We start from the raw sequence: 22,500 nt of genomic DNA, 5'->3' as shown, positions 1-22,500 counted from the left end.
ATGTATTATGAACTGACCTTTGTGACATTTGCTTGAATTTATGCGAATGCACAAAAGGATTGGAGGCTACATTAACATTTTAGGACATTAGGCATCGGTAAATTTGTTGAATAAAAATCTAGGATAAAAATTGTTTTATGAAAATTGAAATAACTGAATTTCTTCGAGAATTTTATGCTAGGTGGAAGATAACATATAGGCGCGGTGTAACATTTTGATTATTTCTATTTAATTTAAACCTAAGAAAGCAACTGCTGTAAAAGTTCGTATCTTGACCTGTAAATTTTTTTTTTTTTTTTAGTTACTAGTACTAAACAACTTGAACAGTTCGAGTACTTCAAGTATCTAAAATTAGGAGTTTGGTGTCGTATTCGTGTTCAGTTGTGAAATGGATATTGGGTTGTAAGCCATAAAATATGTTCTAAGAAGTTTTCCGCATCCTATATACGTCTGAATAAAACAATGGGGTCAGCTATACATTTGATGATTTGTCAAGAGATACCCTTAGAACATTGTTCTTCGAGCGAGAAAGCAACTGAAGCCATTAGCCATAGTGGGACTCAAAATGGACTACATAGAGACACCATCCACTTGTTTGTAAAACCTCCCATGTTAGAAATAAAGGGGGAGTGTCCTGCACTGCAACTTCTAAAAGTTTCTTACAAAATTTTCTAAAATAATGTCGAGACCCGCCTGCAACGTGTATAAGGATATGGCATCAAACTAACAATAAGTAAGACAACCTCTTGTGGTGGAATATCAGGTACAAGGCTAGCCATGATTGGGCAAAGAATATTAATTATTGGTGAATGGTGCAACATGGGCACTAGATACTAAGCTATTTATTTGTTTGGAATGTTATTCGCAGCCAAAATAGGTCTTAAGGAGACATTTTCTTTGTTTGTATTTGTTTTTAGAAAACCCATATAAAACCCCAGATGAAGAACCAGACGAGCATAATTCTTAGTAGGTGCTTTCTGTTATAATGTTATGATCTTTAAAAATTTTCAGTAACCTGTTGATTTTATATTTCACCTTAAAGATTGGTTGGTATGTTGGGTTAGCTGTTTCAGTGAACCTCGTATTGTCCTTCCTTTAAAACATCATCTTTTATTTTATGTATGTAGTAGTCATTTTCATTTTATAATGGACCTGCGCAACCTCCTTCACCTGGACTTTATCTGGATTACTGGACAAGCTTTTCAGTAGTTGTTAATCTATCTCTTCGAATGAAATGAAAACCAGTTGCTTGACAATTTTGGAAATGTTTTTCTAAGCATTAGTTTGTATAATTCTTTGTAAACTGAGTAAGTCACGTGATAACTAAAGTGACCGAAGTCGCCAAACAGAATTTCAATCGATAAATAAAAACGACTAAAGTTAAGTTTTAAAATTTGGGAATAAAAAAAAAAATCCAAAGCAAATGCCAGGAAAGTAGGCATTATTTAAGGGTCTTTCGTAGCCTGCCTTCGGCCCCTGAGTGCAGCTCCTTTCCTTACTTTTAATGTACCTCTCTTCATAATTCTCTTTCTTTCCCATCTTACTTTACAAGCCCTGTCATAGCAGTTTGATTCATAGTGCAGCTGCCAAGGTTTTGCTTCTATTACAACTTTTTCAAACCTTTCAATGTCAATTTTCCGTTTTCAGCTCTTTAAAGGACTCATAGTTCCTAGCGTTGGCCTTTGGCCCTACATTCTATAGTCTAAATTCAAATTCAATCCAATGCCAGGAGAAACTCTTCTCTCTTAGACACAATTGGAATTATTGAAAACAGTATTTTTGGAATCTAGAAATTTTGGTATCTGAATTCCTAAACGTTCAAGTTTCTTAGAGTGAATGTCTTGTACATGCCCAGAATAAACTTTTACATTTTTGGTTAGTAGAATTTTTACATAAGCGAAAATAATATGTGATAATTTTTTTTACACTGTATAAAGAAATCAGAAGGTAAGAGAAGGGGATAAACGATTACTTGGCTATGAGGTGGCAGGGGAAAGGGGGAGGGTCTATCCAGCTTTGTGAATATATCTTAATTCGAAAGATATAAATATATATGAGCAGGAATAGGTAAATAATAGAATAACGCAAAAAAATATTTAAATAAACTTATAAAACTTATTTCTCCAAGAGTTTTCTGCTGTCACTGCATCATGGCCTTAACGACTTATTTCAATTACACAGAAGCATCTGAATTCATTGAATGTCAATGACATTGATTTCATTATATTTATGTATCTTTATTAGGATCTTTGAAAATACTCCAATGCTTGGGGAGAGTCAATTCCGCCATATGAGAACAACTCCACAAAGAATATATAAGGTTACAAATATTGTTGCCCTCTAAATTGCTCCTGGAATATTCTCGTTGGCTACCAAACCGTTTCTCCATGAAGAACCTAACTTATTAAGCTTTGTGCAACATAACCCCTGTAATACACGGGAAACAGTAACACTGCGTACAAAAAGCTAGTCTCCTGCCACTGGAAGTATCAAAACAAAATTCTTGAAGATAATCAGTTTTGTTGCATAACGTCATGTCATAATTTTCCAAGAGTGAAATTACAAAAACATAATTTTCTGGATAATGCAGGGGTTGTTTGGTTGAGGGTGGCGGGAAGTGTGATGGCACTTCGAAGTGTACTTTATCATGTGTATTTATCATTTTTCCTATTATGTAAAAATTTTTATGCATTTGTGCAACAACTAATTATGCAAATGTAATAGTGATAAACTACAAAATTTCAAAGATTTCCAAAACATTTGCGGGTAGTTTTCATGTCTGATTTAACCCTTGTGGTCTGTCAAAATTTGTAACATCTAATCTTTTTCGGGTGGTTTTCAAAAATTTAGACTATTCCTTGCCATACAAACTACTTTTTATATTATTTGCTTGTCTAGAGTACACTGCAAGAAAGTTATCATTCAGACTTCAATTCTATCAATGTTAGCCACCCTATTTTATTGAAGAATAACTTTTAGTTGGAATTATTGCAGTTGAATATTGTGGCACCCATGGTGCTGTTACTTTGCTATAATTTTTGCACATATAACAATGCCATGTTTTTGTATATCTTTCCTGAGATTTAGAATGGTTAGTATTTATAGTCAGCTTATATAAGGTACATAATTGATTACTTTGAATGCCCAGGGTCTACTACGTGGAAGTGACTGTCATTCAGACCCCACACCTAACCCTCGCAAACCACCCTACCTTATTGAAGATTAGGAATTAGTTGCAATTATTGCACTTGAACGTTACAACAGCATGCCGCTTACATGTAGTTTTTCGGCAAAACCGTACATACTGTGGTTACTTTGTTGTCATTTTTACAAAACATATAACAACGCTGTCTATTTGCAGCTCTTTCCTGAGACTGAGAATTATCATATCCTATAGATGGTCTTGAAGTTCAGCAACTTGCCGGGCATTTGGCGTAATAGGTAATGATACCCTTAAAGACAACAGGTTGGACTAAGGCCAATTCCAAGTTCATTGAAGAAAAATCCTTCTCTTGAAGGTAGCTTTTCCCTTCCAGTTAGGTTGCACTATATTCCAAAGGACAAAAGAATTGTAGGCAGACACATCCACTATGTTATCATAGACTATCTTTTTGTCTGACGCTTTGACCTATAAGTTGCAACAAGTTTGTCTAAATTATGAACTCCTCCTTTAGTTGAATTGTAAAATTCAATGATTTCTTCTTTTTCACTAATAATCATACCATCTTTGATGCAGTTTGTGAAAAACTTGGCACAAATATAGCAAAGTAGGTACAGGTAATTTTGACCCAAACAGATTAGATGTTACTTTTTTTGCTGCTCATTAACTACTGGGAAAACTTTTACCAGACTTAGGCAATATAATAACAACCCCCCTAAAGTCAGGAAAAGTCAAGGAGTATGAAGCTTCAATCTCTAAAAACAAGAGAGATATGCTAATGTAAAATTATTTTCGGGTCAAAAAGACCCCTAACAGTGCAGAAAAGTTAAATAGGAAAATCTTCGTCTTCAATTTAATTATTTCTTTGACGAGGAAATAAGGTGGGGTGATTTGAAGAGAATTTTCCTAGGTATAGAGCAGGATAAGTAATGGACTGAGTGCGATGTTCCAGGCCGATGGCTGCTGAAGGGTGAGAATCTGTTTTTGTTCATAAAACGTCTTACATAGAATCCCTCTTTTTATGAGTTCAAACTAGGCATGAATGTAAGTTAATAGTCTCAGCAATCATTGCATATTATTTTTTTTTTGACTCTGCTAGACAAAATCAGGGCAAATTTTATATTTGTTCTTTGGATTGGAAATGAATCCATCACCAACATGATGCCTCGTATTATTGATAGTGATTAAGACAAAAGTCTTGCAAAAATAAGACCATTCAAGAATCATCTGAACACCTGCAAGAAAATAATCAGAAGTGTTGATACCAAATGACATGCATGAACCTGCTCCCTAGGGGGCTAGTCCCGTCAGTGTACCTCATGCGGTGCACGGTAGGCAAGATTTAAGGTTCTTTGCAGCGTCCCTTTGGTCACTAGCTACAACCCCTTTTACTGTACGTTGCCTCCATTCATCTTTCTTTTCTTCCATCTGACTTTCCACACTCCTAACAATTGTTTCATAGTGCAACTTCAAGGTTTTCCTCCTGTTACACCTTTAAACCTTTCGACTATCAATTTCCTTTTCAGCGCTGTGGGACCTCATAGATCCCAGCGCTTGGCTTTGGGACATATTCGATATTCCATGTTCCAATGCATAAACTGGGTCCCTGGTCTCTGCAATAAAGCTATAAATAGGATTGCTATATAAACCAGTGCCTTTGGACATATTTTGGAAGCACCGAAGGTTCCCCGGCAATGTTATGATCAATGATTGTACAGAGGAAGCGCACTCTCAATCGGTAAAATGTTTTGTTTAGAAACACCATCGCAATACAATGAATGATCGATCACTAGATATAAATGTCCATATATGATCAGGTTTAAACTTGCATCTAAATTTCCTTGGGCTAAAAGCGTTCACGTTCGTGACCATGTTATGATGCTGCCAGAGGGAATAGTGAACAATGCTTCAGCTAGTTAAGGGATGATATATATATATGAATAACTTGATCTGATCACGAAGTATATAAAACGTGATGCTATGTATAAATAAAGGTTTTTTGCCACGAAGGAAAAAATGAAAAAGCGAGATAGCCAAGTACTTTCGGTCCTATTCGGACCCTTTACTGAGGCAAACTGATTTTACAGAGAACAACATAGTCAAAGAAAGCTTAATATGCAAACTGACTCTACAAGATTAGCAAGCAATAAGGGCGATTTTCACTCTACAGAAAGGAGGAGCCGCCTGATTGTAGCCCCACCTTGAAGAATACACGCAGTAAACAAATGATTCTCCGAGAAACAGTACATTTTTGAAAAAACACGGGAGCTATACAATTTAATATAATGAATTTTTTACACAAATTTTCCCCCAAAAAATTATTATTAATGAAAAGACGAAAGAAAATATAAATATATATATACGAGCAAGAGTAAGAGGGAGAGAAAGTATAGAACCAGAGAGAGAGAGGAGAGAGGAGAGATGAGAGAGAGAGAGCACGAGAGAGAGAGTAGAGAGAAAGAATAACTATATATGTGGGACTAATTTATTAGTTGTTCATTTATTTTAAGGTCCTTCATAAACATCTTACAAATATATGGGTCCAAATGGTACATTCCCAGACTAAGATCTAGGTTGTTTTTTATTAGTGATTTGTATAATTGCCGAGTCCAGTAAATTTCTTGAAACATAATCATTAGATCTAGCAATTACCGAGGTATCACCCCAATTAATACAATGAGATTTTTCACTCAGATGAATAAACAGTGCATTTGAAAGGTCTGGCTGTTCTAACTGAATACATATGCTGCTTTATATGTACACAAATTTTTACTTGACTGACCAACGTAAAACGATGGGCAATCCTTACAAGTAATTTTGTAAATGATGTTGTTATTTGTTACGGGACTATTCTTAATTAGCATATCTTATGGTATTGGTATAAGAGAACACTACATTAACATTAAACGATTTAAATATTGATTTTATGGTTTCAATCCACGAAAATAAGGTACGCTAAGTACATTTTTAAAGCATTTCTTTTTCATTAATAGCAACATTATAAAACTTTTTGTGAGCTTTTTGATAACATAAATCAATTAAATGAGGTGGGTAGCAGAGATCGTTTCCTATCTTCTTTATGTATTCTATTTCTTGGTCCAGGTATTGTGGACTCGTGATACGCAAAGCGCATAGGAACATAGAAGAAAAAATTTAAATTTTAATATTAAGATGATGGCCAGAATAAAAATGTACATATGTTAAATTATTTGTGGGTTTTCTATAAATACTGAATTTGCATTGGAAAGATTTTCTATGTATTAATACATCTAGGAAAGGGATGACATTGTTATTTTCAATTTCAACAGTGAATTTTATGGATGGCACTAAATTATTCAATTTAGACAGTAAATCATTTACATCGATACCACCAGGTAAGACTACTAAGAAATCATCGACATATCGGTACCATTTTAAGGGGATCAGTGTGATATTCGGGAGGTGTTGTCTCTCAAAAATTCCATATATAAGTTTGAAAAGAGAGGTGTTAAAGGGTTACCCATGGCCATACCTAATATTTGTTGGTAATATTCTCCATTATAAATAAATCTGCAATCACAAATACATAACTTAATTAAGGAAATTATGTGACTAACGGACATAGGCAATTCATGCAGTACAAGTTCATTACTTAAATATTCTAGCACAGAGTCAATAGGGACTTTTGTAAACAAAGAACATACATCAAAACTGACAAAAATATCGCCCAAGAGGGGACTATAAAGAAACACGCCCGCACCAAACATCACGAGGCCATCACCGGGATGTCATCATAAAGAACACGAAGATCATCGGGAAGGCCCCTGATGCCCGTCGGTTGCGCCTGCTGGAGGCGCTCCTCATCCAGCAAATAATACCTACACTGAATACGACGCAGGAAGAATTTCTCCTCCCTACGAGTATGAGAAGACCTGCCACCAACAATGACACCACCGATCATGACAACTCTGTGGATGACAAACGCCCCCCGCCCCCAACGAGGTACTCCTGCAGCCGATGGAAATCAAAGTAGCCGTGACGTCCCACAGCGTAGCGCAACGCCCATCAATGTTTACAGCGCCGTTATGGAGGTCCAGGCGGCTGCAGGATATGCTGCAACGCAACCATCGGCTCGAAGAAAGTGGCTTGAGACCTGGCTCAGGCAACCAAAGAAAACAAGACTCACCGCTACCAGCCAATAGGAGACAAGCATGGGGCAGACCCCCTGCTGTCAACCACAGATATAACGTGGACGGACACCGACCAAAAGATCAGTCCACCCTCAGCTTCCTAGCCCGAGGATGTCTGGCAGCTCCAGACGAAAGCTCGCTTTAAGAAAGAGAGAGAGAGAGAGACAGAGAGAGAGAGAGAGAGAAAATCGTTAATGACTTTGATGACTATGGTATCATAGTTTATCTGTAAAATTCAAATATATACACTATTTTGCCCTGTATTTTACCATGACCTCTATAGGCGCTCTACTAGCCTGTTTAAGTAGCACCGAAAAAGCCGCTATTCGCAAAATAGAGAAGAATCTCTACAAGTGTAACGCTGCTGAAGTAGCCATTACTTCTAATAAAGTATGCTTGAGAGAGGGTCTGCTTCCTAAATAATAATAATAATAATAATAATAATAATAATAATCAATAATAATAATAATAATAATAATAATAAATAGTAATAATAATAATAATAAAAATAATGGTTGCAGGTCCAAAATTAATATAGCATGTGAGTATATGGTCTTCAATGGATATTAAAAAAAGCGTCCCGAACCTTGTACTAGTTCATCTTCAGTACATGGATAGAAAGCTTTTAATATCCATTAAAAACCGATTACTCACATGCTATAATATTGTGGACCTGCAACCATTGTCTTCATTTTCGACACGAAAAACTGTGCCCAATATTAATAATAATTTAAACTAAGAAATTTACAGCACCCTTGGTCCATGAAGCGTCATTTAATACACCTCAGTTTGTTTCACATAAAGAATAAGTTCAATTTGTATCATATCTGGTATGCCCAGTAAAATTGTGAAATAAAATAAAAAATATAATGTTTATTTCTGTGAAATTTAAACATGCACAAATATGGCATATAAAGGTGATTTACAGCATCACCTTGCCTGCGTAGTGTGGGAGAGAGAGCTTTCTGTTATGGAATTCCAAGTCTCTCACGAACAAGGTGATGAATAACGATTTCCTTTATGAAAGTCACAACGTGTCTGGTAGCACCGCGTAACCTCGTGTATTCGGGAAAATGTAAGGCTTCACATTGTCATTTATACCCTGGCTGATTTACTGAATGCGTCCTGTCTTCAAAGGACTTGAGATGAACGAAACTGTCAGGCTTAAGGCAGTGAATCATCACGAATTCAAATCTCAGCTTGTTGAAAAAAATGAGAGAGAGAGAGAGAGAGAGAGAGAGAGAGAGAGAGAGAGAGAGAGAGGGAGAGAGAGAGAGAGAGAGAGTTGCTATCTTCCATTATGGGTGGCACAGGTAAATATGTAATAAATGTAATTAGGTACTGGACACAATTGTATGTTAAAATGTCCGTACATAGTCCGCAGGTTGTACTTGAAGGCTTGCGAATACAATCTCCGTCTCTCTCTCTCTCTCATCCTCTCTCTCTCTCTCTCTCTCTCTACAGGCAGGAAGGATTCTTTAATTATCATTCATCATTTTGGTATATTAGGAGATATCGGTAAACACGGAAGCAGCCAAAACCATATATATATTTTCTTAGCAGTTACATTCTTGAGACTTTTCAGAAGAGAGCGTTAATATATCTGAGATAGTTGGAGGATAAAGAAGTGATATCTTACAGAGTTATGTACAGTGCAATGCGTTACCAAACCTAACAAAAGATACAGGTGTGTATGAACGAACATCTCTTTTGGGTTAAACTTACTCATCAGATTTCTCGTGTGAGCAAAAGTAGGTTCCTAGAGCAGAAGGAGGTTTTCGTTCGTATGTTTGTTGTTTTGCATACCTAGCCTTCGCGGGCATCCTGTCCCTGATATTTTTGGAAATTCTTTCCTCGTCGAGCTGTGACTTGCTTTGGAGTTATGCTTTTAAACTAAGGAATGCGTAACAATTATTTTTATCACGGAATTGATATACTTATCTTTACAAATAAAAGTTTGTAATTGCGAGGATGATAGTTGTATTCTGTTAATTGGTAATCTATTCCCTTACTTAGGGTGATGAATTAAAAATATTAAACAATTTCTTTATTTCACTTATTTTTCTTGTGTGTTTTCATGCACTTTGAATTACAAGAAGGAAAAGATTAATACTAATTCTTCTACTTTAGTTTATGTACAGTGCAATATGTTACCAAACCTAACAAAAGATACGTATGCATGAACTGAACACTTTTTATGTTAAACTTACTCATCAGAGTTCTCATGGGAGCAAAAGTAGGTTCCCAGAGCAGGAGGAGGTTTTCGTTGGTATGTTTGTTGTTTTGCATAAGTAGCTTTTGCGCGCATCCTGTGTTTGATATTTTTGGGCAATTCTTTCTTCGTCGATCTGTGACCTGATTCAGAGTTCTGTTTTTACTCTAAGGAGGTCCGCTACAGGTTCTATGATATAATAAACAAAAAGATTCAGCACCAACAGTTGAAACTAGGGATACGAATATAGAAAGAAACTCCAACAGAACAAAGGTTTATTTACAAGCTTACTAACAAAGATAAATGCAGAATGGTTCCTCCTATTTACATAACAAAAAATAACTCTTATATTATGTGAACTAGGGAAACAGTGAGGTAATTAAACACTTGCTGGCCAGTTTTGCAGCCGTCGAAAATCAATGCTTGAAGCGACGGCTTCACAAAGGAATACTGTAGAACTTCAAACGTCTTCTTGACTCCGTAGTGCAAAAAACAATGTCTATTCATGATACTCGAAGGGCAGGTTACTCCTCAAACCATCTTGTAGGACGTTTCTTCTCTGAAGGCTTCCTCAACGTAGAAATATCTCAGTCGCTCTCTCTAACTGTATGACTTGACTCGAATCCGATCTTACTCTCGTGTGCGTTCTCCCTCTCTTATCCTTCGTCTGTTCCTTCTTCTCTTATCTCTCACTGATGATCTGAGGCGGGGCTGAAGGGGGCGGAGCATAACAGCGAACGTCAAAGACTCCCGACAGGAACTTTTTAAAAGGATCGAGACGAAATGTAGCATCATAATACGCTGCGTTTCTAATAATACGTCGGCGTCTGTTGAGTTCCATGTCCAACCTGGCGATTCTCGAACCATCATGAGAACAGGCGCCTCCCATACGTGCGCGAATGCCCCTTTGCTGCAGACCTTCTCGAAGAAGATGCATTTTCCTTTCCTTTAATATATAATTCCTTGCTATAAAGCGATTACCATGACAGGAATGTATAACAATTCTTTTTATCATGGAATTGATATACTTATCATTGCAAATAAAAGTTTGTTTTTGCGAGGATGATAGTGGTATTCTGTTAATTGTTACTCTATTCCCTTACTTAGGATGATGAATTAAGAATTTCAAACAATTTTATTTCACATATTTTTCTTGTGTTTTCATGCACTTTGAATTACAAGAAGGAAAAGATTAATATTAATTCTTCTACTCTATTTTATCGTACAAATATCCTATTAGATCTAAAAGCTAAAGTGTTTTTAAGTAAATTTTCATTACCATTCAGCCATCTGGAAAATTGCATAATTTACACTGGCAGCTAAAGAAGTCGTATTATAGATACAATGGGGACATCTAAAACATACTTGATAGACAAACACAACAGTGAAAAAGGTACCTAAGACAGTATGCAGTTGATCAAGCATACGCAAAAGAAAACAAACCCTGAACGATAAATGAAATAATTACACAAATACACTCTTGAAAATGTCTTCTAGATTCACCTTAACGGGAACTGGAATTAAACTAATTCTAGAACGCCAAGACTCCATTAAGTGTAATTCTTTTTTTCCACTGGCGATGTGACTAGTAATCAGTTGTTGAGTTTTTATTAAAAAATATTTTTATCAGAGAATTAGAAATAAAAAAAAACTATAATGTCTGAAGTTTTATAATGAAATAATTTTCATGGCAGAGTAAATGCAATGGTAAGGTATGGAAAGGGAACATTCATCCATCAATGCCAGCTTTCGAAAATCCTTTAATAATCATCGTATCGTCCGATCCCCTTCTGCCGCCCACCAGTCGACAAGTTTGTGAAATGGTATCCTGTGTATATATATATATATATATATATATATATATATATATATTATATATTTACATATACAGGACAACACACACATACACACACACACACACACACACACACACACACACACACATATATATATATATATATATATATATATATATATATATATATATATATATATATATATATATATGTATATATTATATATACGGGGTGTCCGTAAGTCCCAGTACATTACAAGTAATTATGGCCTGTAATGGTACTGGGACTTTATTGACACCCTGTATATTACTATATTTATTTATGTGTGTGTATGTGCGTGCGCGTGTATATATGTATGTATGTATGTATAACAATCTCCTATCAGAGGAAATTGAAACGTGATACAAAAAAAGTATGCAGCCACCATGAACAATGAAATTTTAAGGCACCAGAAAAATAAAAAGGGAAACTAGAGATTAATAATAATTTTAATTGTCCTTCATTCAGACAACTGTTACTCATCTAAAGATAAAGTTTAAATGGAATGACCTTTTCAGCATTTGAATGGTCTGAGATTCAATTGATCCTATAGTGCGACGATTTAAAGAAGAATCTCCAGCCTTTACCTTGAGTCAATGCGTTGTTGCCACTTCTTCGTCGTCCTTTCAGTCCTACCCTTATGGAAAGAAGCTCCTTTCCTTTTGAAAATCCTGGTTTAACCTTCTGGCTTTACGTTTTCATATTGTTTATGTGTGCACTAGTTTGTTCGTAATCGATGTTTTTTACCCTAACTATTTACTTTGATGTAATTTCATATAGAATTCAAAACCTGTGAGAGCAATGATACGACTGCGAAACATTCAGACCTGCAATATATCAGCAGGATGTGCCCATCTTTTTCAAAACTATTATTTAATTTCATTTTCTATAGAAACGTTATTTTTTTACGTCATGCATCTAAATTTTCCTCCTTTTTTCCATTGCTATTTTTAAGCACACTCTCCCCCAAAAACTTTAAGTGATAATTCTTTGCCTTACATAAGTCCTTCGTTTTCCAAAACCACAATGAAATCTTTTATAGGTAGGAATCTCATTTCTTATGAAGACACATCGTAAAAATATTAATGAACCATAGGAAAAAAAATCGTATTTATTAAAAAACTTCCATGATACTTTGTTTATTTGAATTCTTATACCTCCCATGGATTACTATTGTTAAGGTACAATCAGTAACAAAAGGACTTCAGTGCTTTTTAACTTATTTTTTTTTTTTTTTTTTTTTTTTTATTTTTTTTTTTTTTGTTTTTTTTTTTTTTTTTAGGTATTCTTCATTACAAGACTCTGTAGGGGGTAGTGCCGTAACTGTATCTCATGCGGGGTACTGCAGGCCTTACTTGGGGTTATTTGCAGTGTCCTTTCTGCCCATAGCTGCCCCCTTTTATATTCTGTTTAATGTACCTTCGTTCATATTCTTTCTTCCATCTTCCTTTCCACTCTCTCCTAACGCTTGATTTTAACCGCTTATTTAACTGTCAATTTCCATTTCAGCGCTGAATGACCTCATGGTTGCAGCGCTTGGCCTTTGGACTGTATTCTATTCTATTCTATTCTATTCTATTTTATTCATTACAGGATTTTGTGTAAAGATACAAAAGAAAAAATAAGTGGATGAAATATAAATTTAAAAAATCGGAATCTCACGTGACTTTTACGATGCAAATTCCTCGGCTAGGAAAGTGTATTTGCACGTCTCATGCCCCTTATATAGTGAGCTTTCCTTGTGACCCTAATATCAAAGAGAGAGAGAGAGAGAAGAAGAGGAGAGAGAGAGAGATGATAGAGAGAGAGAGACAAGGAGAGAGAGAGGAGAGAGAGAGAGAGAGAGAGAGAGAGAGAGAGAGTCTTAAAGGCGTAATCAGATATACAACTACGAAAGATATAAAAATGGTACACATTTCCGTACTGCATCCCAACAATATTCAAAGCTTCTCTTTGCAGCATAAGCCCAGATATATATTGTTGCTCTTTCTTTTTCACGTCAAACAAAAGAATTGTTTCAAATGAAGTCGCTCATAGCGCTGATCTGGTAACCTCGTTTTTCTAGAATATTTACGAGAATTTTGCCAAAGGGTAACGGTTAGAGGCTGGGATTACCTAGTAACTTAAAATCACATTCTCGTCACATTTGGTTAAAATTTTCAATAAATGGACTTTTATAGGTGACTTACTTTATGGTGGCATACTTTATTAGAACGGACTTTTTTTTAGGTGACCTACTATGAGATTCAGGGCCTCTGTGAACACGGTTTTTTGGACTTTGCTCCTTGTCAAAGCATCGGATGTAGCTGAAAGGTGACATATGTATATTTTACAACCACACACAAATTTTGTCAGCATTATCAATAACCTACCCGATAGTTTTAATTTTTATAGAGTAAAAATGATCTAGCCGACGCCATGGCCAATGATTACGAGCCAAGAGTCGAAAAACATTCATTACGTAAGCAAAGTAAACACCTTTTTACGAAATGTTGCGCCGCCCATCCACTAACAGAAACCCATTCACCTTGTTCCCTCGGCTCTGAAACCCAAAGACTTTATGAATGGCGGAACGATACATAGATGTGGGTGGGGTATCTGTGCTAGCGTAGTAATACTACTGTAGCAGTAGTGCCGCAACAGTATAGCAGTAATATACATGAATTAAACGTTTAGGACCAACTGCTGGGATCCTTGAGGAGGTCATTTAGCACTTCTTACAACTACTCGAGAAATGAGTTTTTTATAGCCAGAAGTTAGATTTTCTAATCCAACAATGTCCATGATAGCCTTCAGTGTTATCCTGAATTATAACGAGGCCAAAGTAGGTGGAGCCTTATGAAGTTATCATTCTGACGATAATTATTGGTGAAGGTTTAAAGCCAAAATATAGTACCGGCTATTTTTGTTCAGTAAATAGGTAGATAGCCAATAAATAAAAATTTCATGACATTGGATATAGCAGTTATCAAAACAAGCTTGTCTACTATGCTTTTGAAAATTACCATCTATTTCCCTACATCTTGTCAATCTGATTGTGACCTATAAAGCAGACTGTTTTAATTTTTAGGAAACTTATTTTGGGAGTTAGACTAATAATCGAAGTGTTTTTGTATTTATTAACATATTTGTTGGTTTGTTCATTATGGACAATTATCAGTGGAGAGGTTCAGAATTCATAAAGGTGTGCTGCTTTGCTTGTATTTAAATTTGTTTGTCATTGTTGCCAGAGGTATAGCCTTTGTTACGTATAGCCAATCATCCATCGAGAAAGAGGGAAGAAATGCTGTCATAAGTTACGTAACGAGTGCGTTCGAAACCTTTTCTCTGAGTAAGTTGGCCCGTCTTCAAAAAGAGTCACTTTTACATTGTAAGTACCAAATTTATTCAACCTACGCAATGCCAGAATACAGTCAAAATTTAAAATTTCTGTAGATATAATGTGTATTCTGAATAAGCGTTATATCTATGAAATGCATAGATAAAAAGTTATTGCGAAAAAACCGTGTTACAGAAGGGCCCTGAATCTTCATAGTACGTTATTAAATAGACTTTGTTTTTTTAGGTGACACTTCATTAAATAGACTTTTTAGGTGGAAAAAACTTTACCTTAAATTAGGACTTTTTAGGTAAAAAAAACTTTAAATAAAAGGACTTTTTGTAGGTGACATTACTTTATTATATGGACTTTTGTAGGTGACATAACTTTATTAAATGGACTTATGTGGGTGACTTACTTCACTAAATGGACTTTTGTAGATGACATACTTTATCAAATGGACTTTTATAGATGACCTACTTAATTAAATGGACTTTTGTAGGTGACATACATTATTAAATGGAGTTTTGTAGGTGACAGACTTTATTAAATGGAATTTTGTAGATAACATACTTTATTAAATGGACTTTTTAGGTGACATACTTTATTAAATGCACTTTTGTAGGTGGAATACAATATCATATAGACTTTTGTAGTGACATATTTATGATATGGACTTTTGTAGGAGACATATTTTATTCGAAAAAAAAGTGTCAAATCTGGCTCGTATGTATATCAGAGAGAGAGAGAGAGAGAGAGAGAGAGAGAGAGAGAGAGAGAGAGAGATTGGGAATTTTATGAGGAAGTAGCATGCAGTAAAATCCGAAAATTTTATGTTTTGTTGTACAATCTCTCCCCCCCCCCTCCCTCTTTCTCTCTGGCTTATTCTCTATCCTTCTTTCCCTTTTGACCCTCTATTAAGTAGGACTGACCTCAGTCATCATAACTAAGCAACCCTACTGCTTCCCTTATGGTTCTCCATGAATCCCTATATCTCTTTGAGCTAACCTCCTCCGCTCTTAACAGCACTTCTCGTTTGTGTTTGAGACCTTTGGTGAAACATCATCCCTGACAATCTTTCAGCTGATTGATTTCAGTAGATAATCATTCTTTCCTCTAAATGAAAGTATTTACATCACGTCTAAGATGCATCATCGTGTTTTGGTCAGTTTCATTCTCTACAAGATCTCTTCCATTTTCATATAATCTCCATTTTAGTCAGAAGTTTCAAGGTCCTATAGATTTTTAGCATAATGATGTTTTACACTTAAAGGAAATGGGCAAAGGCAAGCAATCCACTACACAATGGAAAGTGTTCATTTGCAGGATGAACACTCTCCATCTTATCGCTATTCATGAGACATCTGTAATTATTGCATTGTCAATTTAGGAGTTCCAATTCGTTTGGTGATGACTATAAGATATTACAGCAATACTTTTCTGTTGAAGAACTTTTCTTTCAGACTCGATATAAATATAAGTAAAAGATGCACCGAAGTTTCTTCGGCACATTCGAGTTATCTGTACAGCGTATAATGGTGTATGAGCCGCGGCTCATGAAAACATTCAGCCACGGCCCGGTGGTGACCTGTCCTTTCGCTTCGCCAGACGCACGATCATGGCTAAGTTTAACTTTAAATAAAATAAAACCTACCGCGGCTAGAGGGCTGACAATTTTGGACGATTTTGATGATTGGAAGGCGGTGATCAACATAGCACTTTGCAGCCTTCTAGCCTCGGAAGTTTTTAAGATTTCAGGCAGACAGACAAAGCCATCTTAATAGTTTTTTTTTTTCTTTTTTTTTACAGAAAACTAAAATATCTATAAATAACTATTCGATGATGCCTAAGTTGTATATATAGTAGAGATAAGAATGAAATATTGAGGCATGAGAAATTCAATAAAATGTTTTAGATTTAGGATCTCTTATTTACAATGTGATACGCCTCTAACTAGAAGCTTGTGAAGATTTATTTACAGGAAAAAACGGGTTATGGAAATGTCCCTGATTTGCATAGAAAAAAAACCTAGGACGTGAAAAACAATGGCTGCCAAGTGCCAATCCATCGTCCCTCTCTCTTTCTCTCTTTCTCTCTCATCGCCGTTTCCCATATTCATCCATACTTGTTCTACAATGAATGTCATTACTGAAGGATGCTGTATTACGTATGAGTACAATTATTCTTTTTAAAGAATTGGGAACAAATAAAGAAGCAGTGACTCGTATCGGAATTTGCACGTAGACCATTTAAATATACACTCACAAACGTACACACCCACATACACACACACACACACACAGATACACACACACACACACACACACACACACACACACACACACATATATATATATATATATATATATATATATATATATATATATATATAATGTGCGTGTTCGTGTGTGTGTGTGTGTGTAGAGAGAGAGAGAGAGAGAGAGAGAGACACACACACCCACAGACAGACGTACTTGAGTTCAGTCTTCTACATCGCTACAATACAATAAAAAGTGAATAGTTTTAATTGGACTAAGCTGACATTGTAACCGCCTGCCATTTGCTCGTATGAGAAGTCTGGAAATAAAATTAAGTGAAAATGTTCTTAATATTTGTCAGACTTGGGATTACGCTCCCCTAATTCATTGTGACTTTTATATCTTTGTATCTTTTTTTTCATTTAGAGTGAAAAGTAAGGTAGTTTAGGTCGATACACAGAAACAGGATTGATATAGTGGATTTGATATACTGAAGGATACTTATGCTTGTCTATAGAAGAGTGATGGCGTATAAGCAAGGTTTCTGGTAAAAGGAGATATTTGGCAGATGTTTTCCTGCTATCTGCTGATTCTTGGTTTTACGGTCCTGTACATGATTCTGAATAAAAATTCTTGTATTTTTCTATTAGAGATGAACCTCCATTTAGTTTTCTATGAAAGAAAACTTTTATGCCGGATTTGTTTGTCCGTCCGTCCGCACTTTATTCTCTCCGCCTTCAGATCTAAGGAACTGCTGAGGGTAAAGGGCTGCAAATTGGCATTTTGATCATCCACCTTCCAATCATCAAACATACCAAATTGCAACCTCTCTAATCTCTGAAGTTTTGTTTTTTAAGGTCAAAGTTTGCGATGGATCGTGCATCTGGCAGCCCTTTTCGGAGGCATGGGGCGCACCCTCATTCTCCTGCCTCTTGCAGAAAACTCAACTACGCCGAAGAAACTTCTTTCTATTTTTTACTTGTTTAGTTTCTGTAAGAGAAAGCTATTGTGCCGACTTTGTATGTCCGCACTTTCTCAGATCTGAAAAACTACCAAGGCTAGAGGGCTGCAAATTGATACGTTGATCATCCATCCTCTAATAATCAAATATTATAAATTGTAACCCGATAGCCTCAGTAGTTATTATTATATTTAAGGCTAAAGTTAGCCATGGATCATAACGTCTGACAGCGCTCTCCAAAGGCGTGCGACGCAACCTCAGTCTATTGCAGCTGGGGAGCAACTGAAGCGCTACCAGTCGTAGGCGTAGCTGATAGTTTTAAGCTCGCCGCTAAAACATTCATCTTCGCCACTAACGATACAGTCTTTTTCCTCAGTCCTCCATAACAGCCGTTGTGTCAACACACGATGCTCTGGCCGTAATTGGCTTGCTGGCATCATAAAAACATCTCATCAACGTCAAGTAAGACGTCCAGGTTGTAATAAAAAAACACTAATTAAGTACTCGTATGTGAATCTGTTAAGAGTTTTAAATTTGGCCCAAAGGACTTTCATAAAGTTTATTAAATACCTTAAGAATGAAGGAAGAGTTCCACGGAAAGATCATTAAGTTCGTAATCGTTTTATTTCATTGTAAAGTTGACACATATACGCCTTATATTTTTTTATTTCATTAAAAGCTGCTAATACGGATATGTTTTCATTTAATTTGACCTTTTGACGTGTCACAGTTAATGAAAATCCTTAGTTTACTATTCTCTTATTGTGTTTCTTTAGTGTGTTGATTAGTCAAATTTTATCTCAAAACGAACTGACGTAGGATGTAAGCAATGAATAAACACATAGTCCAATATTGGTTTTCGATCTTGTTTCATCAAAGAGTAGAATGTTATTTTGTTCTCATTTTAAAAATGAATTACATACATGATGCATAATCATGTATGTAATTATAGATGAATATAGTTCTATTCTTGTTTTGCATTATGTTGTTATAAATATTGATTCTCATTGAAAAACTGACTAGCATATATAGTTTATAACTACAGAATAAACATACTTAGTCTTAATGCTTTTCGATACCCCTTGGATATACCGGCCAAAGCAAAGTCTCATTCTTATAGAAGGTTTCAATGAAATCTACAAACCATTCAGGAATGATGCTGCCACTTTCAACCGTCATTATACACAATTGTTTTCCTGTGGAAAAAAAATTAGACATTTATTATTTTGATATCCATATCAATTATTAATAACTCAGGTAAATCCAATGTACCATCAATTTAGGTATAAACTCTTTCAATTTATTAAAATCCAACTCAATGTTCTTGATTGGTACAGCCAGTTACAAAAGCGGTGTCGCCCCGCCAGGCCTTGCTCGGTGAGATCATGCCTTTCTTGCCCTGAAAGTGGCCCAAGTTCAAACAACCAGTACATAGTTAGAATGGTTCGAAAGGGAGGAGAAGGGAAATCACGGTAATCACGCAAAGAAATGCAATATTGAATGAAATATATATGGACAGGGAGAGAGAGAGAGAGAGAGAGAGAGAGAGAGAGAGAGAGAGCTTTTATTCCTGGTTAATTATTAATCTGACGGATACACTTGATACCTTCTGCTTTAAGAAACATGTTATCATATATTTTTTGAAAATAATTATTATTAAAGCTTATCACATCGTACTGTTTTTAATCGTTATTGCATTTTCTAAATAAAAATGTTGGAACTGACTATCCATATTAATATTACTCCTCTCTCTCTCTCTCATTCTGTCCTCCGTCTTATATCGCCTGGATTGACTATTTAAATAATGGTAGGTGTTTGATATGTTATTTTGATGTGGCCAAGGATCGCAAAACCGTAATTGGCTACTCTACCAACTTTTTCTAGTCTGTATCTATTTTTGCACTAGATTAACTGGACTATAATTACCTGTATTACCAATAATACATGAATTTGGTCACAAAGATGTTACACACCAGGTTTTGTAGCCGTGGGTTGTATAAGTCATCAAAGCATCAGTTTTGCAAGGATATTATTTTGTTAATCAATCTATGCTAAGAACACATTACTGGATATGCTAATCTAGTACCACAGGATTTGTATTTATGGCATAACTTAGTTGAGTTACCAGTATTTGAGTGTGATGGACCACTTGGCTACACCAACTCACAACCATCTAGACTACTTGTAGAAAGTATGTCAATTTGCTCTATTTGTTATATTATAGAATATTTATTATATTATTTCCGAAACTCTTTGTGAAAATAAATTATGTGATATGAAATGTAGTGAAATGTGTGCATCAGTGCATTAATATAATGTAATGATGGTGGGGTATGAATTATGTAGGTGTTGCAAAACTGTACAGTATTAACATATCTAGTCTCAAATTATTTTGGGACAGTCTTTAGACCTGGTCAGATCGGTCACGTCTTAGCTAACCATCCCCCCCCCCCCCCTCACTGCCACCCCCTCCTCTCACTCACTTCGCCTTTATTCGTGGCTTCAGCGGTAACGTCCAACACACCATGTTGGTGTTCCCCCTCAAAGCTATTCAAGAAACCCACCACTTTCGATATCACCTACTCATTGGTCTTTTACATAGCCATCTTTTTATTGTTTGTAATGAAAATTTGTAAACATTTGGAAAATAAATGGCGTATGAAATACTGTCATCTGAGTATTATTTTAATTTCCCAAAAACATCCATCAGAACAATCTCATAATAACTGTAAGACACTGAAATCCCGAACATGAGGAGGTGCGAGGATAGAAGGATGTTTATAACAAGGTGGAGGTTAAAGGTGATGGGGGACAGGTGACACTGGGTGACCTTAATTTAAGTCTTGACGGGTTAGCTTATCAACATTTATAAAGTAATAATAGTTCCCTACAAACATTGCCATAGACGAGTATATAATACATAGATTATAATAGTGCACAATATTATGTTAGAAGAGTTATTCCACACGTATAGATAAATACAATGACCTCGACTAACACTTACCTAAGTGTAGATAATCGTAATGTACCAAATAAATCTCCACAAAGGCTGCAAACACGACTGTCAAGACCACTGGCATTATGCAGCTCGTCCATGGCTGTGTGTGGCACGTTACCTAGTGGGAAAACCAGGATTCATAACGTAAACGATGGTTACAGACATTAACCAGATATACAAAGATATCTCAGTAACCCTTATAACGCTAAGTGTCAGTCATGATGGCGACTTAGAATTATTGATATTATTTGCTATCAGTAAAGGTATTACTATCTGTACTTTATAAATGTTGATAAGCAAACCTGTCAAGACTTGAATTAAGGTCACCCAGTGTCACTTGTCCCCCGTCACCTTTAACCCCCACCTTGTTATAAATATTCTTCTATCCTCGTACCTCCTCATGTTCGGGATTTCAATGTCTTACAGTTATTAGGAGATTGTTCTGATGGATGTTTCTTGGAAGGTAAAATAATACTCAGATGACAGTATCTCATACGCCATTATATTTGCTAAATGTTTACAATTATTTTATTACAACAAGGTGTGTTGGATATTAGCCGCTGAAGCCACCAATAGAGGCGGAATGAGTGAGCAAGCGTTAGCCGGGGTGGGGTTGGAGTGGTGGTGGTGGTGGTGGTGTGTGTGTGTGTGTGGGGGGGGGGGGGGGGGGGGGGAGGGGGGGGGGGGGGGGGGGGGATGGTTAGGTAAGACGTGACCGATTTGACCAGGTCTACAGATATTCAAATAATTTGAGACACTAAATATTGTTAATAATATACTGTTTTGCAACACCTACATACTTTATACCTCACCATCATTATGTTAATGCACCGATGCACGCATTCACTGCATTTCATTTCACATAATTTTATTTTCAGAAATAATTCGGAAATAATATAATAAATATTTATTATAAGAAATATATAGACGATTGTGAGAGGTAGAGACAAGTGGTCCATCACACTCAAATACTGGTAACTTAACTAAGTTATGCCATAAATACAAATCCTGAGGTACTAGATTAGCAATATCCAGTAATGTGTTCTTTAGCATAGATTAATTGATAAAATAATATCCTTGCAAAACTGTTGCTTTGATGACTTATACAACCCACGGCTGCAAAACCTTCGTATATTATTGGTAATACAAGTAATTATAGTCCAGTATTAGTGCAAAAATAGATACAGCCTAGCACAAGTTGGTAGAGTGGCCATTTACGGTTTTGTGATCCTTGGCACATCCAAATAACATATCAAACACCTACCATTATTTAAATAGTCAATCCAGGCGATATAAGACGGAGGACAGAATGTGAGAGAGAGAGAGAGAGAGAGAGAGAGAGAGAGAGAGAGAGAGAGAGAGAGAGAAAATACAGCTGCTTATAGGATAATTAAAAAGGATATTTTCTTCTGATTAATATTAATATGAATAGTCAGTTCTAACAATATTTAAGGCATTTCTATTTAGGAAAATGTATAACGATTAAAAACAATACATTGTGATAAGATTTCATAATAATTATTTTCCAAAAAATATATGATAACATGTGTCATGTTTCTTAAAGCAGAAGTTATCAAGTATATCCGTC

The sequence above is a fragment of the Macrobrachium nipponense genome, chromosome 16 (genome assembly GCF_015104395.2).
Source record: "Macrobrachium nipponense isolate FS-2020 chromosome 16, ASM1510439v2, whole genome shotgun sequence".
Taxonomy (NCBI): domain Eukaryota; kingdom Metazoa; phylum Arthropoda; class Malacostraca; order Decapoda; family Palaemonidae; genus Macrobrachium; species Macrobrachium nipponense.
The sequence above is the reverse complement of the archived record's forward strand: the minus strand, read 5'-3'. Positions refer to the sequence as shown.